Source organism: Dreissena polymorpha, chromosome 5, assembly GCF_020536995.1.
Source record: "Dreissena polymorpha isolate Duluth1 chromosome 5, UMN_Dpol_1.0, whole genome shotgun sequence".
NCBI classification, from domain to species: Eukaryota; Metazoa; Mollusca; class Bivalvia; order Myida; family Dreissenidae; genus Dreissena; species Dreissena polymorpha.
The window spans coordinates 109,869,809-109,887,604 of NC_068359.1; positions in this window are offsets into that span (position 1 = coordinate 109,869,809).

Here is a 17,796-nt window from a genome sequence, read left to right on the forward strand (position 1 = left end):
CACTACGGAGCATTAACCGAATATGTGGTGTTATATTTTTCGATAGCGCACAATATATATATATATAAATAAATTCTTCTGAGATATGCAACGATGTCTTTCTTTGAGCGAAAATCAACATTTACAAAGTTGAAGGTGTGTGAAGCAGCTATACAATGCATTTCAGAGCAGAAACAACACATGTGCCTTGTCTATTTGGAGATATATGTGCCGAAACCATTAATTATGCACTATCTTTTTGGAAATAATTGACCAGGTTTTATGGAAATATATCAATTATACTCAAACGTGCAACGTTGTCTCTCCCCGAGCGGGTATAATCCATTGTCAAGTCTGAGGCATGTGAATGAGTGCAACAATGCACTACGGGGTGCATGGACAGAATATGTGCAACATCTTTTTGGTGTTATATTTTTCGATAGCGCGCAATGTGCAATATCTAGTTGGAATTACATGACCAGGGTGTAAAGACTATATATGTGTATACATTTTGCTTAGATGTGCAACGATGTCTTTCTTTTAGCGATACTTTACCGTTGTAAAGTTAAAGGCGTGTTTATAACTGATACAAACACCTCGGAGCAAAACAACGCACGTGTAGTATGTATTTGGAGCTACATTATTCGATAGCACGAAATGTGCACTATCTAGTTGGAATTTTATGACCAGGGTGTAAAGGACATACATTAGGCGTGTGATTAAGTAGAATATTTCATTTCTGATCATAAACATCACATATGCTATATCTGTTTGGACTTGATTTTTTCGATAGTACAAAATGTGCTATATCTATTTTGAATTACATGACAATGATATGTATGGGCTATATATAATTGTGAATAAATTCTACTGAGATATGCAACGTTGTCTTTCTTTGAGCGAGAATCAACATTTGCCATGTTTAAGGTGTGTGAAGCAGCTATACATTGCACTTCAGAGCAGAAACAACACATGTGCCATGTCTATTTGGAGATATATGTACCGAGGCCATGAATCGTGTACTATCTTTTTGGAAATAATTGACCAGGGTTTATGTCATATGTGTATAAATTATACTCAAACGCGCAACGTTGTCTGTCCTCGAGCGGGTATAATCCATTTTCAAGTCTGAGGCACGTATATGAATGCAGCAATACACTACTGGTCATTATCAGATTATGTGAAACATCTTTTTGGTGTTATATTTTTCGATAGCGCGCAATGTGCAATATCTAGTTGGAATTACGTGACCAGGGCGTAAAGACTATAAATATATGTGTACACATTTTGCTTAGATATGCAACGATGTCTTTTTCATAGCGAGTCTTTACAATTGTAAAGTTAAAGGCGTGTTAATAACTGATACAACATACATCGGAGCAAAAACATGGCACGTGTAGTATGTATTTGGAGTAATATTTTTTAATAGCACTGAATGTGCACTATCTATTTGGAATTACATGGCCAGTGTGTAGATGACATACATTAGGCGTGTGATATATTAAAATAATTATTGTCTGATCATAATCAACATTAATAGCACATTTGCGATATCTATTTATTTTGCGATAGTACGGAATGTGCAATATATATTTGGAATAACATGACAAGGACGTAAACGGACTTAATATGTGTATAAATTCTTCTAAATTGTGCAACGTTGTCTTACTAAGTTTAAGGCTTATGAAAGAGTTATGCAATGCACCTCTGAGCAGAAGCTACAGATATGACATGTCTATTTTGGAAATAGATTAGCCTTAACTACGGATTGTGCAATATCTATTTGTAAATGATTGACAAGGATGTTTTGGCAATACATGTTTCTTAATTATACTTAGATGTGAAACGTTGTCTTTCCCCGGGCGAGTATGATCCTTTGTCAAGTGGAAGGCGTTTTAACGTGTGAAAGATACACTACGGAGCATTAAAGGGGCGCCTTTTCACGTTTTGGTAAATTGACAAAATTAAAAAAAAATGTTTCAGATTCGCAAATTTTCGTTTCAGTTAGGCTATTTGTGAAGAAACCGCAATTCTGCAAATTATCTATGCTCTAATATATCGATTATATGCAGCTTTTGACGATTTGAAAACCTGAAAATTATAAAGCGTTGCAAAGCGAAACGATTGAATAATTTGGCAAGTTCTGTTGTTTTCGTTATATTGTGTGAAACTACGAGGGATTGCCTATATAAAGTAAAAAATACATCTCCTCATAGCATGAGCACGGATGGCCGAGTGGTCTAAGCGGAAGACTTTTTACTCTCGGACTCCATGGGTCAGTGGTTCGAGCCCAATTGAGGGTTATTTTTTTATATCTTTTTAATTGTATTCTTGTTGTTTTTTTTTACTGGAGATTTTGACGTCCAATGTTTAAATTTATCAGTATAAAGCATTGAATGACAAACTTTAATACATGCCATAATCTGTGAAAAGGCCCCTTAAACAGAATATGTGCAATATCTATTTTGGAGTTATTTTCTCGATAGCGCGTAAGGTTTTGCAATATCTATTTGGAATTATATGGCCAGTGAGTGTAGGCTATTTATAAGATATGTGAATGAGTGATAAATGCATTTCATAACATTAAAATAGCATGTGCGATATCTATTTGAACTTGCATTTTGCGATAGTACGGAATGTGAAGTATCTATTTGTAATTACATGACAAGGATGTACGGCCTATATGTGTGTATGTATTATTCTAAGATGTGCAACGTTGTCTTGCCAAGTTTAAGGCGTCTGAAGGAGTTATAAAATGCACTTCGGAGCACAAACAACACATGTACAATGTCTGTTTGGAGATATATTTGCAGAAACTACGGATTGTGTAAGATCTATTTGGAAATAATTGACAAGGGTGTATGGAAATATATGTGAATGAATTATACTCAGGCGTACATTGTTGTCTTTTTCCAAGCGCAATTATGTGAATGTGCAATTATCCGTTGTCAATTCTAAGGCGTGCGAATTAGTGCAACGATACACTACGAAGCATTAACCAAATATGTGCAATACCTTTTTGGAGTATTTTTTTGATAGCGCGTAATGCGCAATATCTATTAGAATTTATTTTCGATACCCTGTAATGTGCAATATCTATTTGGAATTACATGGCCAGGGAGTGTAGACTATTAATAAAGATGTGCGACTGAGTGATAGAATGCAATTCTTTACATTAACAGCTCGTATGTGATATCTATTTGAACTTGCATTTTGCGACAGTACTGAATGTGCAATATGTATTTGGAATTACGTGACAAGGATGTTTTTCCTGTGTGTGTGTATGAATTCTTGTTAGATGTGCAACGTCATCTTGCCAAGTTTGAGGCGTCTCAATGAGTAATACAATGCACTTCTGTGCAGGAACAACGCATTTTATACGATATTTTACACGATTGACCCAGTCCTCTAAGCCGAGCAGAACTGTCTTTTTATTAGGACCGGAGTTAGTGTTCATGTGTCGTATGAACGAATCTGCACTAAAACAAAATTTAGATTCACATCAAATATCGAATCATTTTTGTCGTCAGTTGTCAAAACGAAAGTACGGTTGATATTCAAATGCATTATTTTTCTCTTTCCGGGATATTGTTTTAGTATGTTGACGCTGCATTAACAAAAATTAATGTATATGAAGTGAAAACACCAAAAATAAACGACGGTTGCGATAGACACCTATAAACATAGCATATACTGTTCGATGCCCATAATATCACTTTAACCAAACATGTGCAATATCTATTTCGAGTTAATTTTTTTTTAGAAAGCGCATAATGTGCCATATCTATTTGGAATTGCATGACCAGGGTGTATAGGCAATATATGTGTACACATTTGCTTAGATGTTCAACGATGTCTTTCTCTTAGCGTTTACTATACTTTGTTTAAGGCGTGCATGTAACTCATACAACACACCTCAGAGCAAAACAACACATTGAACGCAAGTGTAATAGATCTAGTGTTTTTTTTCGATAGCACGGAATGTGCAAAATCTATTTGGAATTACACGACCAGCGTGTATAGGACATATATTAGGCGTGTAAGTGAGTAAATTGGAATTCATATCTGATCATTAACAACATTAATATCACATATGCTATATCTATTTGAGCTCGCATTTTGCGATAGTTCGGAATGTGCAATATCTATTTGGTATTACATGACAAATCTGAGTATTAATACTTCTAAGATGAGCAACGTTGTCAGTGTCAAAAAATCATTATATTAATTTTTATAGTAGAAACATATGATACGTATACAAACCTAACAAGAATTTGTGAGCGTTAGCTCACAAATAATGCAGACCGAATTGGCAAATCAGTATGCTTTAGCTACGCTAGGAACCGTAACCCGTGGCTGCCTGTGTGGATAACTCCAGTAAAATTTAGCAGACGACAGAATGCTAAAAGCGTCTGCAATAACCACTGCATCTGCCTGTTCTCACTGGTACAGTACATAGTGTATATTTAACATTTTGCAATGCAATTGGCATTTTATATTATTTGACACTATTGAGTTAATTATGTTAGCACAATTCAAGCTGACAGAATAGTATTAGCTTTTAATAATGTGTAATTGAATTCGCATCTCTCGCTTAACTCAAAGTTGAATGGCATGCGCACTTAACAAAATTATTGCAACTAATGCAAGCTATAACTAATATGTGACTACTTGCTATACAACCAGTATCACGCGAAAATGGATCTTATTTCATTGCGATTCCCTCTTTAATCTTAGGTTGTCTGTCGACTTTTAGAATAAGGTGTCAGTAATAAAAATTGCATTGCTTCAGATTCACATGCTTTTTTAAGAAATGAAAGATGCAAATGTGTGTTATTTATCTTTTATCCTTGTCTTAAATTTGTCTTATTTATATAAGACTACATGCTATACTGCCAGTGTCATACGAAAATAGATCTTATTTCTGAATATCCACCTTCACACTTCATTCTTTATTAGCACAGTCTTTAATTAGGCTATCTCTATTTAAAGGACAGATGTGACCGTGAACTTATTAAAAATGTGCAACGGCGGTGTTGATCCATTCTCGTTGTTAATTTTAAATGTACACAACAATTTAGCAATAAATGAAATAAGTTATTTTTGCAGTAAATCCAATTTTCCAGTACAGTAGCCAGGTGCCTGTGTATTGAGCTCATACGATAGGGATCACCACAGTAGGTTGCTAATACACAGTGTAGACTTCCCCTGTTTTATTATTATATTTGTTCTTGATGGGAATAAATGAAATGTATTCATTCGGGTCTGCTGGCGCTATGTTTCAATCGTTTTGCTTTTATACTCAATTTCATGAAACAATGAATATATTGGCGCGATGGAGCAGGATTTATAGTTCAAGCTGAAAGAATAGTATCAGATTTAATTATGTATAATCTAATTCGCATCTCTCGCTTAACGCAACACCCGAAATCCACGATATAAGTAATTATTTTCCAACAGAAGTAACCACATGGGAGATTGTACGTATCCCTGATTTCTACTATAAAAAGCACTATTATTTCTTTTTACACTTGAAGGTTAGTAAAGCGGGGATTTCGATACCGGCGCGCGTTTATGTTCTTGTGTAGAATTACCGAAATCCCAGCTAAGAGGCAACTTATGCTGTCAAGAGTGCTTATTAATTAATATTCATATCGTTATTTGCACATTAACATTTACGCGATGTCAAAAAAACAATCATACCGATGACATATTGACCCTTAAAGGCTTAATTATGGGAATTTCGGTACGCGGCGGGGGAATGTAGAATTACCGAAATCCCTAATATAAGTCATTATTTTCAACAGAAGTTACCAAAGGGGAGATTGTTGTCACGTTATTGTCTGTATCACTGATTTCTACTATAAGAAAGCACTATAAAAAAAAATTACACTTGGTTTGTACAGCGGGGATTTCGGTACCGGCGTGCGTTTAAGTTCTTGTGTAGAATTACCGAAATGCCCGCTTAGAGGCAACTTATGTTATCAAGAGTGCTTAATAATTAACATTAATATCATTTTTTTGCACGTTAACATTCAAGCAAAAAACCAATCATACAAATGACATTTTTGACCATCTCATATTATTATAGAATAAGGGAGACCACTGCGTAGGAGATTGCCTTTTTATAAGAAAATAAGGGGTATGACTAGATACCGAAAACAGTACTGTTTTCGCGAAAACAGTAACATGTACTGAAAACAGTTCGATTTCCCACCTTTACATCGTGATAGTGGCGTTAAACTATGATTTTAATGAATGTTTACTCCAGTACGCATTTAAATGATGCTTTATATTAATTATTTATTTTTTACGAAACGCATTTTATTGCTGTTTTTAAACGGAAGCATTTTTTATCAATACGAGGACATATACCGAAAACAGTACATTTACCGAAAACAGTTAGATTTCCCACCTTTACATCGTGATATTTCCGTTAAATCACGATTTTAATATATGACGACTTTAGAAAGCATTTAAGCGAGGATTCAAATATATTTAAGGCGGTACTTGTAATTAAGTCAATGGTATTTTAAAGAATACATCATCTATATATATCTATTATAATTTTTACACATTTTAAATATTGGTATTTATGGTAGACAAAATTAAATTAAAAACGAACATAAATGTTATACAGACAATCTGGAAATAAATAACATTTCATAACAAGATGCATAATATGACGTTCGGTATCGGACAATGTTTATAAGTTTAAAACATGTGCTGATCGCAAACGACAATTAAGACAACAACTTTAAAGTCACATGCCTATAAATAATAACAGCACAAGGGAATAATAATACCGCTAAGTATTCGGTTAATACTTTTTTTGTGATTCTTACTTTTCGGACAGTACATTTTAAAGCGCTATTTTACCAGATTTCTTCCCTATTTTCACTTATCTGGTGACACTTCGATCAATCATTTTTATGACCGGATTAAGGTAATAAAACTTTGCAGATAAATCCCTTAGTGCAATTGCCCATTACATTTGCGTATTTGGATTAAAAACCACGTATACAAAGTACAAACACTGAAATTAGAATTGACTGAGAGCATTTCAGAAGAAACCCGCCGGGTCAATGAGGTATTGACAACAATTCAGCTCATGCAGTCTCGATTGGACAACCTGGAGCAACAAAGATCAACCCTACAAGAAAACGTACAACCTGACCAATCCACCGCTAATCATGGTAATCCTTTACATGACCCAAATCGCTCCTTGACAGCTAGCGGAATCCAGGTAACGGTCAATGAAAATCTGATCCAAAAAGCACAGGAACTTGTAAATTCGCTAGAAGAGGAGGTTAAGTCACAGGTTACCGTATCCGTTTACATTCAAGATTTAATGACAGACCACCGATTTTAAAATTCAGTGTTGGTTCACTTGACCAGAAAGTGTTGTTGCTAAGAAACAAACCCCAATTAAGATTCATACAACAGTATAAACATGTACAGGTTCGCAGCAGTATATCTAGAAGTGAACGTATCTTGAAGACGAAGGCACGCGCAGTTTTGCAAAATCTACCTCATGGGCGCTCATTGCGCGTTGACGCCAGTGGACGCATTAAACCACGCGTACAGCAACAGTCAACCCAGGAGCCAATACAGATTGACAGAGGCCAGGCACAGGACGCTGGTCTGTAGGATGCACCCCGACCCAAATCTATAAGTCTTGCCCATCTTAACGTATGTGACTGGACGCCATGCAATAATTATTTACGTATTAATCTAGTGAATGGTCTGAATAGTGATATTATATCAATATGTGAAACGCATCTAGGCGGAAACAATGGATTAAACGTACCAGGTTACACGTGGATTGGTTACAATAGACAAGATATACATGTTAATGCACCAAAACCGTCGGGCGGTGTGGGTCTGTTAGTGAAATCATGGATGTATGAAGAATATGAAATTTCTATCGTGGACAAATCACTGGATGATATACTGGGCGTACAATTTGTTCATAAAAGTACAGATTACGATTTCATTGTATTTGCATGTTATTTGCCACCAGAAAACTCAACTCGTGGTCGTGATGCCCAAACGTTTTACGCTCACTTGCTGTCGCAAATTTACATAAATAGTGAAAGCGACGGAATATTAATAGCAGCAGATTTAAATGCTCGAATAGGTTCAATGTCGGATATAATTGGTGATTTGACAATATCCCACCTAGGAACGTGCTGGATAAGTCGATAAACCAACATGGTCATGATTTGCTTGAATTTTTAAACGATGCTAAATTTTGTGTTTTAAATGGAAGATATCATGATAATAACTTGACATCAATTTCCCGGCGAGGTAGAGCGGTAGTAGATTATATTTGTGTTCCACACGACCAATTCACAAAGTGCATTTCTTTTAAAGTTATACCAATGCAAGATATTGTAGATAATTGCGGATTACAAGGGCTACTGGGCGAAAGATCACGATTACCTGATCACTCAGCAATTATAACGGAATTCCACACAGTGTATACAAACAATGAGGGTCATCATTCGTCTGCTAGTCAGGAGGTCAGACGACAACGGTACAAAGTGAGAACCGTTCCAGATGATTTCATGGATAGCGATATCGCGAGATTGGCAATTACTGACTGTATCACAAGAATTGAAACTTGCCGAGAAACACAAAACGAGATGGATACCATATATAGCGACCTATGTGAAGCAATAACCGACGAAATGAACAGAACATTACCAAAATATGAATCGCGATCGACTAGTAAACGCTATAAAACCAGGACACCGTACTGGAATGAAACTCTATCCGATCAGTGGAAATTATTACGTCAACGGGAACGTGATTTTTTAAGATGCTGCGATATTTAGCGAGTCAAAACGGCATTGAGACAAGAATAAATACATGCACGGGACAATTTCGACAAAGTTACATCAAGCAGAACGCGCGTATAGAAAGGCAAAAGCGGATGAAATAGAATCTATATCGACAAGTAACTCAAATGAGTTTTGGGATAAGATTAACAAGCTTTGCCCCCGAATTGATAAAACAATCCCCTCTGAAATTATCGATGATAATGGTAACGTTGTGCGTGACGAAGATGCAGTTCTTGGAAAATGGAAGCGAGACATTGAAAGTTTTTACAACGGCACGGACAATAGTGAATCTAATAGTGAAACTTATAACCGAGCAAAAATTCACAAAATACTAATAGAAAACAACATAAATGGCCACTTGTACTCGCCGAACGCAACCTTTAACGGTAATATCACGTTAAATGAGATAAATGACCTAGTTATGATAGCTAAATCCCGTTCCGCCTGCGGCTTTGATGAAATACCATACTTTGTGCTAAAATGCCCCGCAATTATCGCTACGCTGAAAGAACTGTTTCAACTAATTTTCGATACTGGCATCATTCCCTATATTTGGAGAAAGTCAATTATTTGTCCTATCCTTAAAGACCCGTTATCTGATCCGCGGATTCCTTTGCACTACCGAGGAGTAAGTCTGCTATCCTGTGTGAGCAAGCTTTATACCGGATTCATTAATAAACGATTGACACGGTATATGGACGAAAATGAAATCCTTGAAGACGAGCAGAACGGGTTCCGGCGTAATCGTTCATGCGAATACCACGTTTTTTCACTTAACGGCATCATACGTAATAATACGACGGTATTTACGGCTTTCATTGACTTGCGTAAATGCTTCGACTTCATCGACATTGACATGCTTCTTTACAAACTGCTACTAAACGGCATTGATGGCAAAATATATACGTCAATTAAAAACATTTACCAACATTCGACGGCTAGTGTCCGCGTCAATAAAAAGTTAACGGACTGGTTCACATGCCAGACCGGAGTGAAGCAGGGTGATACGGCGTCGCCGACGCTGTTTTCAATATTCGCCAATGACCTCATAAAAGAGGTGAATGACCTTGACATTAGCCTTGAACTAGACGGGAAAAATGTGTCATTATTATTATATGCCGATGATATTGTTTGTATAGCAAAGGCAGAAGATGACCTACAACGCATCCTAGACACGTTACGTGACTGGTGTAGACGTTGGCGCGTGCTCATAAATACAGAAAAATCGAAATGCATTCACTTCCGCAGAAGCCGTGCAGCATGTACCGACGTTTCATTTAAAATAGGTGAAAAAAAATTACAACTGGTGGATAGCTACAAATATCTAAGCGTGACATTCCATTGCAGAGGTGACTTTTCAATAAATGCGGGAATTCTAGGAAAAAGCGCCGGAAGAGCTCTTGGCAAGACAATAGTAAAACTACGAGACCTTAAAGAATTCGGGTTAAATACATTCCAAAAAAATGTTTGAATCCTGCGTTGTGCCAATTATGGATTACTGTTCGGGCGTTTGGGGTTATAGGAAATACCAAGCAATGGACAACGTACAGCATCGTGCGATCAGATACTATCTAGGCGTACACAGATTTGCGCCCATACTCGCAATTACCGGTGATATCGGCTGGATCCCGACCAACTATAGAAGATGGTTAAACATGTTAAGAATGTGGAATAGACTCGTGCCACTCGATGACAATAGAATCACCAAACAAGTATTCAATATGGACTACATCCGTTGTCAAAATAGTTGGTGTAGTGAAGTGAAGATATTATGACAAAAAATTGGAATGAATGATAAGTTAACTAGCCGCGAACCAATAAATCTAGAAGAAGCCAAACAATCCATCACTGAACTTCATAAAACTGATTGGCGCTTACTAGTAACTCAGGTTTCCGAATTACGAACGTACATCCAATTTAAGACTGAGTTTGAAAAGGAATCGTATCTTAATCTTAATTTAAAGCGAAATGAGCGGTCTCTTCTCGCACAGCTCAGATGTGGTATTCTGCCACTCCGCATAGAAACCGGGCGGTATGTTGGTGAGGCGCCAGAACAGAGACTCTGTAAACTATGTAACACTGCTTCAGTTGAAGATGAAATGCACTTTGTATTGAAGTGTCCCTTATACCAGGATAAAAGACTATGTTATCTTAGTGAAATTCTCACAAGTGATGAATTAATGAACATGAGAGACTGTAATAAATTTGTTAACCTAGTAAAATATCACCCCAGAAGATTAGCAAAATATTTAGTAGCCTCATATTTGAAACGTTGAAGCAATTTATTCCATATATGAAGCAGTTATAATGTTAATCCATTAATATAAGCCATTTTTGTTGTGAATGATGACTGTATTTATAAAATCATACCATAATAAATGTCGATGCCATACCATTTTAATTAAAGCATTGATAAGATACGTTGAACGGTACAGGCATGTTGCTGTTACACTTCATTCATGTAAAGTATATGTATAACACATTAGTATATGTAGTATACATGTGGCGTTTTGTTACTGTTTAATGTTCTGAATTCATCAGTCGCATACTTAAAACCCTTGATATTGTTTATTTTCTTGAAGTGTAAATCTTGATCTTTCGGCTCGATTAAGAATACACTTTTATTTAAATATTACAATAAATATTAGATTGTTTTCATGTTTCATCCTTGTAGTTTGAATTTTCGTACAAGGATGAATATTTTGATCACTACATTCACTTTGAAGTATGAGTTTTGATTAAAATCAAATTATGTACAAATGTAACTTCATTGAAGTCAGAACTTACATGCCGCTATTATTGGCGCTACATGAAATATTATGGAATGTGATTTAGCAGGAAAATACTTATTTACTTAACTTAATGACAATTTAGCACATATATTTTTCCTAATTAGAATGAGGAATATATATATTTTGATTGACGTCTGAATTTGTGATATGACCATATCGATAATTCTTGATATACTGACTATGCTACTGACCATTGAATCGCTTACTCTTTTCATGCTTAATGTTTCATCATGTGACATATAGACCTGTTTGGGCCGGGTGCATGCCTTTTTGTAATTGTCTGTTGTTATTTCTATATATGTTTGCACATATCACTTAAATAAAATATTTACTTACTTACTTACTTACTTATACCGGTATTAAACAATGGTTTCACACCTAACCGATAACAGTGACAAATACTTTACACTCCTAAAAACGTAATGCACCCCTATATTTATACAAACAGTTGAAGGCGTTTGACAACGACTGACGAAAAAACAAAGAAATCGTAGGTTGCATATTTTGTTTATTTTAAAGTAAATTTCTGTACTGTAGAAGAATAAATGATGTGAAATTATTTCTACTAAATGCAAATAAATTAAAAAGTTATATATAAAATGTGAAAGTCTCAGAATATTGTTCTCAACTATTCATTACATGATGCTTGTTTAAGAAAAAGTGGAAACAATGGCAAAAAAATAAACACGTTTAGTTTTGTTCAATGCTTTTTCAGTTGTTTTTTATACAACCTGCATTGACCGTTCATTTTCTTGTAAAAATTATTTTAAAGCAATCTCATTATAAATTTAAATTTATTAATGATTTTAGTTATAATTATATACACATGAACATGCATATTTTTGCCCATATTGCTGATCTATACGGTCATCTGGAATTCACGGCGTGGTATTTTACATGCACGTGATATTGGTCGTTAATGCAATGAACGCACGAATCCGATCGTCACCCATTTGCTATGCTGGTTTTGGTTTCTTGAAATAATAAACTTCATTACAAATGAATAAAATAGTATTGGTTATGTATTATCGATATGTATTTCTTACTAACATGTTGAATACATACTGTTTTCGTATATTTGTTCAATGTTTTCGGGCGTACATTTTTCTGTTTTCGTATATAAAAAAACTGAATGTGGATTTTTTTAAATTAAAATAAATTTTATTCAAACGATTTAACATATATGTTGAAACATCTTTGAACTACTATTCTTTTTTAAACCAGGCATAGGAAAAAGCGATGTTTTCGTCTTAATATTCACTGTTTTCATATAATAAAACACTGTTTTCGGTACATGTTACTGTTTTCGCGAAAACAGTACTGTTTTCGATATCTAGTCATACCGGAAAATAATCTCCTTTTGCGGGCGGAGTTTACACCGCACTACTTTGAGCAATTTCTCTTTGGGTGATGAATCTATTTGGAAAACAGCGTTCTCGCATTCTTTCCACGGAGCTCTAGTTAACTGAGCACTATCGTTTGCAATTGCTTTCATTTATTTCTATTATCTAAGTGACTACCGTGACGAAATCGATTATCCATCACTTAAGGTAAGATTAATAATATTAAATTTATAGTTGTGAGTGATATTTTCATATGTTTGATGGTCGAGCTTACCGAGCTGAAACTTTGCAAGTTCTAATGAGTCATTTCATGCGTGAAGTTCATTGCAACCATTCAGGTTACAGTACAGATATTACAAAAATATCAATGTTGACAGGAAGGCATGTTTTACACTTTTGACTATTATTCGGGTGTTATCTTTCGCAGATAATCTTAGGGGATGAATAGTTATTCACAACTGAATCCCTGAAATATGATACACTGAAAAACGTTACATTCCACAAAGAAACGGCAAAAAAAAGTTGCAAAAACAGTCGATTTTGATTTGTGTCAAGTTCTTTCTTGCATTGACATGACATATCTTTATTATTGCATAAAACGATTCCGCTTAGAATGGCCTTTAAGAAAAGGTGTGGTTATGGGGGTCTCTTTGTTCAAAATGTTGCATTTATTTTGGCTTAAAGTTGTCGCTTTTACATTGAATTGTATAGGGAAACTATTTAGTATAGTCTGACCTTCAACTCACTTAAAGGTAACAATATACTTAAAGATTTCCTTTAGAAATACTATATAAAAGCAATAACTTAAACGAAAAAATAATGTCAAACTTTTGCGCATAGAGACCCTCATAAACATATCCTCGAGTGATCCGAATCGACGCTGCCCTAATTCGACGCAATTTTTGTTTTGCCTGTTTGATACATAAGCGACATCTGTTGACGTCATGCAATAGCACATGGTACACTACGCACAATTTATTATAGTTGTTGTTTGTTATGTGGAAAATAGCGGGTTAAAAGGTAAGATATGGTTGATTGGCTTGCAATTGATGGATTTTTATGTATTTTACTTAATGCAAAACTTCTGATCACTTTACACCAATTGTCTTTGTAAATAAGACCGTGGGATAACGGGAAGATTCTATACAAGAACCACATGAACAAAAATGAAATGGTTAAATTTGAAGAATACGAACACTGGATAAATTTGCCATGGCCAAACAGCTCACCACGTAGAGTATAAATACCCTGTTGTCGTTGGAACACTTTCTTCTTGCCACAGTGTATTGCACTATTAATAATAGTCTCACTTTGGTAACACCTTGTTTTTTGCCTCAGGCACTATGCGCACGTATTGTTTTGTTCTCTGTCAGTATGGTTGAGTGTAAAATACCTCATGCATGACCTATTATACCGTCGCTAATATAAAAACTAAACAATCTGTCAATATGCTTGAACGTAAAAAATAGACCTAAAGATACGCTGAGGATATGGTTAACGTCGCTGTATATTTTTGTTTTGTTTTTTATAAGCAGACACTATCTTGATATGATAATGGCATGTCTTATAACTCACACACATATATATAAATTTGACAATTAATAATATCTTCAATATTGTGTAACATATCATATCTAGGCATCCTTTTAATCATCGGAAGATTACTTACATATGGAAACATAGTATTTTTTTGCTGTTTTCGTTCTTAGTAAAATGCTTTCTCTTAGCAATGAGAAATGTATAATTTATAAATATATATGTATTTATATAAACAATATAAATATGCGTTAATAAATTAAATACTGTAGCCTAATCTAATATATATATATATATATATTTTGCTGCTTTCTCTTCTAAGTAAAATACTATTTCTTAGCAACGAGAAATGTAAAATTTATAAAAATATATATACACATTATACATATAAGCTTATAAATTAAAACTGTAGCCTGGTTTATTAATAAACATTTATTAAAATGGATAAGTTTATTAAATAAATTGACATTCAAATTACTTAAAACAATCTCCCTTTTTCATGTTTTGAAATAGACGTTTTTGTTAAAGCCAGCGTATCATTTTATTATCTATAGGTCATCCTTATCGTGGCTTACGTATAGTGTAATACAGTATAATACACGCATTTTTGTATCCAATTAACAAAAGTGTTTGTGTCTTACAAATCATAGAAAAATTTACTTTGCAATAAACCCTTTCAACAACCATAGCATTTTTTCCTATGCATATCATATGTTTAGTTATACATTCACAAATAAGCATAATAAACGTATTTGTCAATATATAATAAATTATGGCCGTTGAAACGATCTCTTATGTTTCGCTTTTCGAAAGAGATGTTTTCTTAGAGGCTTTGATGCTGTCTTTGTTTTTGTACTTTTTATGAAAACAGATCCTCCGAAGATACCTCTTCATTTTGAAGCGATTTTCTATTTAACGGAGAGTCTATATCAGTAACCAACATGAATGTTAGAATAAAACATGAACATACTTCAGCAAATTTGTTATCAAATTTTTCCTATTCGTAACGAATGTAAATGCATATATTTATTTATATACAATGTATTATATAAATTATATATTTTGACATTATGGTTGTTAAATCAAGCTCTCATTTCGCCTTTTTTAAAAAGAGATGTGTTGTTATAGGCAATTTATTTTATTGTTTTATATATATATATATATATATATATATATATATGTGTATTTGTTTATATGTTTATGTGTGTGTATGTGCGTACGAGTGTGTATATATGTACATGTATATGTATGCATATGAATGTATGTGTGTATGTATGTGTGTGGATTCTTGATTCATAACATCATATGTAAACGTTTTATATAATTCACTCTCGTCTTAGATATTTAAACAGTAAACTGAATATATCATTACTGTATAACACCCCATATCATTATCGTATGCCTTTATCCATTTTTGCATCTCTTTGTTTCAATTGTTTGTTGTTTTTGTTTATTTTGTTCTTTTTTGCTAGTGTTTTTTTCTTTCCCTTTATTCTATTGTATATGTCAAGATGAAATGTTTACTATATTTGTACATACACATCACTTTTACATCAAACACCAAAACATATAAAACTTTCATTGACCTATGTCTACTAATAAAAAACAACTGGACAGACACTCTAAAAATTATCATGTACTCAATCATCTTTTATATGAGTATTAAAATTTGTACTTTGAATGTAAAAGGCCTAAACATTAAAAACAAACGCATAAAAATCTTCAAATGGTTAGATGGAAAAAAATATAGCATATGCCTTTTACAAGAATGTCACTTAACACATACTTTAGCACAAACCATAAAAGATGAATGGGATGGAGACATTTATCTCATTGAACAACATACTAATAAACAAGGCATTGCCTTTCTGATTAAAAATATTATAGGGTTCACTGTTGAAAACTTTAACGAAATAATAACTGATAGACAAGCAAGTATAGATATAAAAATACACGAATCACAATTAACATTAATTAACGTTTACGGTCCTAACATAAATGAATCCTTTATAATAAATAACCAAGATAAAAACATTATAGTCGGAGGTGATTTCAATATTGTTCTTAACACATTGTTAGATAAAAGGAATGGAAACCTGTATACTCACTCAAAAAATAGAAACATTCTGAATAACATAATTGAAAACTACAATTTGATAGACATCTGGCGTACAGTTAATCCGAATGAGAGCAAATTCACATGGCACTCAAACACAAAACCAACAATATTTTGCAGACTAGACTATTTTTTAATATCTGAGTCACTGTGCAATATTATTGACTCATGCAACATGAAACGAGGATTTATGACTGACCACTCGCTAGTTGAACTTAAACTTCATAAAATACAACCTGAAAGAGGAACAGGATACTTTAAACTTAATAATAGCATCTTATTAGATCAACAATACAAAACGCAAATAAAACAGGAAATAACCAATACAGTTCAAGATAACAAAGATGCAAACCCTAACACCTTATGGGAAATAATTAAAGGTAATATACGTAACACAACAATAAGATACACGCCATTTAAACAAAAAGAAACACACAAACTTGAAACTGAAACCATAAAAATCATTGAAACACTTGAAAAACAATTGCATGAACCAAACAAAAATGATACCACCGCCATTGAAGATGAAATTGCTGCAAAAAAATAATATTAGAAGGAATCCATCTTACACACCTCAATGGCATAATTCTTCGAGCGCGGGCACAGCATATTGAACACAATGAAAAAAATACAATATACTATGCAAATATTGAACAACGTAGAAGCGAAAAAAAAACGGTACACAAACTAGTAGTCGACGGCAAAGACATAACAAACAGAAATCAAATACTAGAAGAACAACGTCTATTTTTTGAAAACCTCTACAAACGAAAGAATTTCGAAAATAACACCCTCTTTCAAAAAATACATCATGCTTTAAATGAAGAGGAAAACAATTATGCAACGGATTACTGACTGAATATGAATGTGGATTAGCTCTTAAAGACATGCAAAATAAAGTAAAGCCCGGGATCTGATGTCATCACTATCGAGTTTTATAAAATATTCTTTAACGATATTAAAACACATTTAACTAATTCACTAAATTATTCATTTAACAGCGGAAGTTTTACTGCGCTTCAAAAACAAAGTATAATATCACTCATTTCAAAACCCGGAAAAAACTTAGACTCCTTGTCAAACTGGCGCCCGATAAGGTTATTGAACAACGATTATAAAATAGCAACTAAAAGTATAGCAAACAGAATTAAAAAAATATTGCCATCAATCATTTCAAAATCTCA